Raw genomic sequence first — 8,537 nt, 5'->3', positions numbered from 1 at the left:
GAGAGAGAATAGAGAGATAGAATATAGAGATAGAATGGAGAGATAGAATACTGAGATAGAATATGGAGATAGAATATAGAGATAGAATAGAGAGATAGAATATAGAGATAGAATAGAGAGATAGAATATAGAGATAGAATATAGAGATAGAATAGAGAGATAGAATAGAGAGATAGAATTGAGAGATAGAATAGAGAGATAGAATATAGAGATAGAATAGAGAGATAGAATAGAGAGATAGAATAGAGAGATAGAATAGAGAGATAGAATGCCGAGATAGAATATAGAGATAGAAAAGAGAGATAGAATATAGAGAGAGAATAGAGAGATAGAATATAGAGATAGAATGGAGAGATAGAATACAGAGATAGAATATAGAGATAGAATAGAGAGATAGAATACAGAGATAGAATGGAAAGATAGAATACACAGATAGAATATAGAGATAGAATAGAGAGATAGAATATAGAGAGATAGAATAGAGAGATAGAATAGAGAGATAGAATATAGAGATAGAATAGAGAGATAGAATATAGAGAGATAGAAAAGAGAGAAAGAATATAGAGAGATAGAATAGAGAGATAGAACAGAGAGATAGAATATGGAGATAGAATGGAGAGATAGAATATAGAGATAGAAAAGAGAGATAGAATATAGAGAGAGAATAGAGAGATAGAATATAGAGATAGAATGGAGAGATAGAATATAGAGATAGAATATAGAGATAGAATATAGAGATAGAATATGGAGATAGAATATAGAGATAGAATAGAGAGATAGAATATAGAGAAAGAATAGAGAGATAGAATTTTGAGATAGAATATAGAGATAGAATAGAGAGATAGAATAGAGAGATAGAATAGAGAGATAGAATAGAGAGATAGAATATGGAGATAGAATATAGAGATAGAATATAGAGATAGAATAGAGAGATAGAATAGAGAGATAGAATAGAGAGATAGAATATAGAGATAGAATATAGAGATAGAATACTGAGATAGAATATGGAGATAGAATATAGAGATAGAATAGAGAGATAGAATATAGAGAAAGAATAGAGAGATAGAATATAGAGATAGAATATAGAGATAGAATAGAGAGATAGAATAGAGAGATAGAATAGAGAGATAGAATAGAGAGATAGAATAGAGAGATAGAATATAGAGATAGAATGAAGAGATAGAATATAGAGATAGAAAAGAGAGATAGAATATAGAGAGAGAATAGAGAGATAGAATATAGAGATAGAATGGAGAGATAGTATATAGAGATAGAATAGAGAGATAGAATATAGAGATAGAATATAGAGATAGAATAGAGAGATAGAATACACAGATAGAATATAGAGATAGAATATAGAGATAGAATAGAGAGATGGAATAGAGAGATAGAATATAGAGATAGAATAGAGAGATAGAATAGAGAGATAGAATACACAGAGAGAATATAGAGATAGAATAGAGAGATAGAATTTCGAGATAGAATATAGAGATAGAATAGAGAGATAGAATAGAGAGATAGAATACACAGATATCATATAGAGATTGAATAGAGAGATAGAATAGAGAGATAGAATATAGAGATAGAATAGAGAGATAGAATATAGAGATAGAATGGAGAGATAGAATATAGAGATAGAATATAGAGATAGAATATAGAGATAGAATATAGAGATAGAATACACAGATAGAATATAGAGATAGAATAGAGAGATAGAATATAGAGATAGAATATAGAGATAGAATAGAGAGATATAATATAGAGATAGAATATAGAGATAGAATAGAGAGATAGAATATAGAGATAGAATAGAGAGATAGAATATAGAGATAGAATAGAGAGATAGAATACACAGATCGAATATAGAGATAGAATATAGAGATAGAATACAGAGATAGAATAGAGAGATAGAATACACAGATCGAATACAGAGATAGAATATAGAGATAGAATATAGAGATAGAATAGAGAGATAGAATAGAGAGATAGAATATAGAGATAGAATATAGAGATAGAATACACAGATAGAATATAGAGATAGAATATAGAGATAGAATATAGAGATAGAATATAGAGATAGAATATAGAGATAGAATATAGAGATAGAATATAGAGATAGAATAGAGAGATAGAATAGAGAGATAGAATATAGAGATAGAATATAGAGATAGAATATAGAGATAGAATATAGAGATAGAATATAGAGATAGAATACACAGATAGAATATAGAGATAGAATAGAGAGATAGAATATAGAGATAGAATAGAGAGATAGAATAGAGAGATAGAATAGAGAGATATAATATAGAGATAGAATATAGAGATAGAATAGAGAGATAGAATATAGAGATAGAATAGAGAGATAGAATATAGAGATAGAATAGAGAGATAGAATACACAGATCGAATATAGAGATAGAATATAGAGATAGAATACAGAGATAGAATAGAGAGATAGAATACACAGATCGAATACAGAGATAGAATATAGAGATAGAATATAGAGATAGAATAGAGAGATAGAATAGAGAGATAGAATATAGAGATAGAATATAGAGATAGAATACACAGATAGAATATAGAGATAGAATATAGAGATAGAATGTAGAGATGGAATAGAGAGATGGAATATAGAGATAGAATAGAGAGATAGAATAGAGAGATAGAATACACAGATAGAATATAGAGATAGAATAGAGAGATAGAATATAGAGATAGAATATAGAGATAGAATAGAGAGATAGAATAGAGAGATAGAATACACAGATAGAATATAGAGATTGAATAGAGAGACAGAATAGAGAGATAGAATATAGAGATAGAATAGAGAGATAGAATATAGAGATAGAATAGAGAGATAGAATATAGAGATAGAATAGAGAGATAGAATACAGAGATAGAATATAGAGATAGAATATAGAGATAGAATAGAGAGATAGAATATAGAGATAGAATAGAGAGATAGAATACACAGATCGAATATAGAGATAGAATATAGAGATAGAATAGAGAGATAGAATAGAGAGATAGAATATAGAGATAGAATATAGAGATAGAATAGAGAGATAGAATACACAGATAGAATATAGAGATAGAATATAGAGATAGAATATAGAGATGGAATAGAGAGATAGAATATAGAGATAGAATAGAGAGATAGAATAGAGAGATAGAATACACAGATAGAATATAGAGATAGAATAGAGAGAAAGAATATAGAAATAGAATACACAGATAGAATATAGAGATAGAATAGAGAGATAGAATATAGAGATAGAATAGAGAGATAGAATAGAGAGATAGAATATAGAGATAGAATATAGAGATAGAATAGAGAGATAGAATATAGAGATAGAATAGAGAGATAGAATATCGAGATAGAATAGAGAGATAGAATATAGAGATGGAATAGAGAGATAGAATATAGAGATAGAATACAGAGATAGAATAGAGAGATAGAAATAAAGATAGAATAGACAGATAGAATACACAGATAGAATATAGAGATAGAATAGAGAGAGAGAATAGAGAGATAGAATATAGAGATAGAATAGAGAGAGAGAATAGAGAGATAGAATATAGAGATAGAATATAGAGATAGAATAGAGAGATAGAATATAGAGATAGAATATAGAGATAGAATAGAGAGATAGAATAGAGAGATAGAATATAGAGATAGAATAGAGAGATAGAATACACAGATCGAATATAGAGATAGAATATAGAGATAGAATATAGAGATAGAATAGAGAGATAGAATACACAGATAGAATATAGAGATAGAATAGAGAGATATAATATAGAGATAGAATATAGAGATAGAATAGAGAGATAGAATAGAGAGATAGAATATAGAGATAGAATATAGAGATAGAATAGAGAGATAGAATACACAGATAGAATATAGAGATAGAATATAGAGATAGAATATAGAGATGGAATAGAGAGATAGAATATAGAGATAGAATAGAGAGATAGAATAGAGAGATAGAATACACAGATAGAATATAGAGATAGAATAGAGAGATAGAATATAGAGATAGAATATAGAGATAGAGTAGAGAGATAGAATAGAGAGATAGAATACACAGATAGAATATAGAGATTGAATAGAGAGATAGAATAGAGAGATAGAATATAGAGATAGAATAGAGAGATAGAATATAGAGATAGAATATAGAGATAGAATATAGAGATAGAATAGAGAGATAGAATAGAGAGATAGAATATAGAGATAGAATAGAGAGATAGAATATAGAGATAGAATAGAGAGATAGAATATAGAGATAGAATAGAGTGATAGAATACACAGATCGAATATAGAGATAGAATAGAGAGATAGAATATAGAGATAGAATACACAGAAAGAATATGGAGATAGAATAGAGAGATAGAATATAGAGATAGAATAGAGAGATAGAATACACAGATAGAATATAGAGATAGAATATAGAGATAGAATAGAGAGATAGAATATAGAGATAGAATACACAGATAGAATATAGAGATAGAATATAGAGATGAATATAGAGATGAATATAGAGATAGAATAGAGAGATAGAATATAGAGATAGAATATAGAGATAGAATAGAGAGATAGAATACACAGATGGAATATAGAGATAGAATAGAGAGATAGAATATAGAGATTGAATACACAGATAGAATATAGAGATAGAATAGAGAGATAGAATATAGAGATAGAATACACAGATAGAATATAGAGATAGAATAGAGAGATAGAATATAGAGATAGAATACACAGATAGATTATAGAGATAGAATAGAGAGATAGAATATAGAGATAGAATATAGAGATAGAATAGAGAGATAGAATAGAGAGATAGAATACACAGATAGAATATAGAGATAGAATAGAGAGATAGAATATTGAGATAGAATACACAGATGGAATATGGAGATAGAATAGAGAGATAGAATATAGAGATAGAATATAGAGATAGAATAGAGAGATAGAATAGAGAGATAGAATACACAGATAGAATATAGAGATAGAATAGAGAGAAAGAATATAGAAATAGAATACACAGATAGAATATAGAGATAGAATAGAGAGATAGAATATAGAGATAGAATAGAGAGATAGAATAGAGAGATAGAATATGGAGATAGAATAGAGAGATAGAATAGAGAGATAGAATATAGAGATAGAATATAGAGATAGAATACACAGATGGAATATAGAGATAGAATAGAGAGATGGAATATAGAGATAGAATAGAGAGATAGAATATAGAGATAGAATAGAGAGATAGAATAGAGAGATAGAATAGAGAGATAGAATACACAGATAGAATATAGAGATAGAATAGAGAGAAAGAATATAGAAATAGAATACACAGATAGAATATAGAGATAGAATAGAGAGATAGAATATAGAGATAGAATAGAGAGATAGAATAGAGAGATAGAATATAGAGATAGAATATAGAGATAGAATAGAGAGATAGAATATAGAGATAGAATAGAGAGATAGAATATAGAGATAGAATATAGAGATAGAATAGAGAGATAGAATATAGAGATAGAATAGAGAGATAGAATATAGAGATAGAATACAGAGATAGAATATAGAGATAGAATATAGAGATAGAATAGAGAGATAGAAATAGAGATAGAATAGAGAGATAGAATACACAGATAGAATATAGAGATAGAATAGAGAGAGAGAATAGAGAGATAGAATATAGAGATAGAATATAGAGACAGAATAGAGAGATAGAATATAGAGATAGAATATAGAGATAGAATAGAGAGATAGAATATAGAGATAGAATAGAGAGATAGAATACACAGATCGAATATAGAGATAGAATATAGAGATAGAATATGGAGATAGAATAGAGATAGAATACACAGATAGAATATAGAGATAGAATAGAGAGATATAATATAGAGATAGAATACACAGATAGAATATAGAGATAGAATAGAGAGATAGAATATAGAGATAGAATAGAGAGATAGAATGCACAGATAGAATATAGAGATAGAATAGAGAGATAGAATATAGAGATAGAATACACAGATAGAATATAGAGATAGAATAGAGAGATAGAATGTAGAGATAGAATACACAGATAGAATATAGAGATAGAATATAGAGATAGAATATCGAGATAGAATAGAGAGATAGAATACACAGATAGAATATAGAGATAGAATAGAGAGATAGAATACAGAGATAGAATACACAGATAGAATATAGAGATAGAATAGAGAGATAGAATATAGAGATAGAATATAGAGATAGAATATAGAGTTAGAATAGAGAGATAGAATATAGAGATAGAATACACAGATAGAATATAGAGATAGAATAGAGAGATAGAATACACAGATAGAATATAGAGATAGAATAGAGAGATAGAATATAGAGATAGAATATAGAGATAGAATATAGAGTTAGAATAGAGAGATAGAATATAGAGATAGAATACACAGATAGAATATAGAGATAGAATAGAGAGATAGAATATAGAGATAGAATATAGAGATAGAATATCGAGATAGAATAGAGAGATAGAATACACAGATAGAATATAGAGATAGAATAGAGAGATAGAATACAGAGATAGAATACACAGATAGAATATAGAGATAGAATAGAGAGATAGAATATAGAGATAGAATATAGAGATAGAATATAGAGTTAGAATAGAGAGATAGAATATAGAGATAGAATACACAGATAGAATATAGAGATAGAATAGAGAGATAGAATACAGAGATAGAATACACAGATAGAATATAGAGATAGAATAGAGAGATAGAATACACAGATAGAATATAGAGATAGAATATAGAGTTAGAATAGAGAGATAGAATATAGAGATAGAATACACAGATAGAATATAGAGATAGAATAGAGAAATAGAATATAGAGATAGAATAGAGAGATAGAATACAGAGATCGAATACAGAGATAGAATACAGAGATAGAATATAGAGATAGAATAGAGAGATAGAATATAGAGATAGAATAGAGAAATAGAATATGGAGATAGAATACAGAGATAGAATATAGAGATAGAATAGAGAGATAGAATGCAGAGATAGAATGGAAAGATAGAATACACAGATAGAATATAGAGATAGAATAGAGAGATAGAATATAGAGAGATAGAATAGAGAGATAGAATAGAGAGATAGAATATGGAGATAGAATATAGAGAGATAGAATAGAGAGAAAGAATATAGAGAGATAGAATAGAGAGATAGAATAGAGAGATAGAATATAGAGATAGAATGGAGAGATAGAATATAGAGATAGAAAAGAGAGATAGAATATAGAGAGAGAATAGAGAGATAGAATATAGAGATAGAATGGAGAGATAGAATATAGAGATAGAATATAGAGATAGAATATAGAGATAGAATACTGAGATAGAATATGGAGATAGAATATAGAGATAGAATAGAGAGATAGAATAGAGAGATAGAATACACAGATATAAGATAGAGATTGAATAGAGAGATAGAATAGAGAGATAGAATATAGAGATAGAATAGAGAGATAGAATATAGAGATAGAATAGAGAGATAGAATATCGAGATAGAATAGAGAGATAGAATACAGAGATAGAATATAGAGATAGAATATAGAGATAGAATATAGAGATAGAATACACAGATAAAATATAGAGATAGAATAGAGAGATAGAATATAGAGATAGAATAGAGAGATAGAATAGAGAGATAGAATATAGAGATAGAATAGAGAGATAGAATAGAGAGATAGAATAGAGAGATAGAATACACAGATCGAATATAGAGATAGAATATAGAGATAGAATAGAGAGATAGAATATAGAGATAGAATATAGAGATAGAATAGAGAGATAGAATACACAGATAGAATAGAGAGATAGAATGGAGAGATAGAATATAGAGATAGAATATAGAGATAGAATAGAGAGATAGAATATCGAGATAGAATAGAGATAGAATACACAGATAGAATAGAGAGATAGAAATAGAGATAGAATAGAGAGATAGAATACACAGATCGAATATAGAGATAGAATAGAGAGAGAGAATAGAGAGATAGAATATAGAGATAGAATATAGAGATAGAATAGAGAGATAGAATATAGAGATAGAATAGAGAGATAGAATAGAGAGATAGAATATAGAGATAGAATAGAGAGATAGAATACACAGATCGAATATAGAGATAGAATATAGAGATAGAATATAGAGATAGAATAGAGATAGAATACACAGATAGAATATAGAGATAGAATAGAGAGATATAATATAGAGATAGAATACACAGATAGAATATAGAGATAGAATAGAGAGATAGAATATAGAGATAGAATAGAGAGATAGAATGCACAGATAGAATATAGAGATAGAATAGAGAGATAGAATATAGAGATAGAATACACAGATAGAATATAGAGATAGAATAGAGAGATAGAATGTAGAGATAGAATACACAGATAGAATATAGAGATAGAATATAGAGATAGAATATAGAGATAGAATAGAGAGATAGAATACACAGATAGA

Source organism: Heptranchias perlo, chromosome 14 (assembly GCF_035084215.1).
Source record: "Heptranchias perlo isolate sHepPer1 chromosome 14, sHepPer1.hap1, whole genome shotgun sequence".
NCBI classification, from domain to species: Eukaryota; Metazoa; Chordata; class Chondrichthyes; order Hexanchiformes; family Hexanchidae; genus Heptranchias; species Heptranchias perlo.
The sequence above is the reverse complement of the archived record's forward strand: the minus strand, read 5'-3'. Positions refer to the sequence as shown.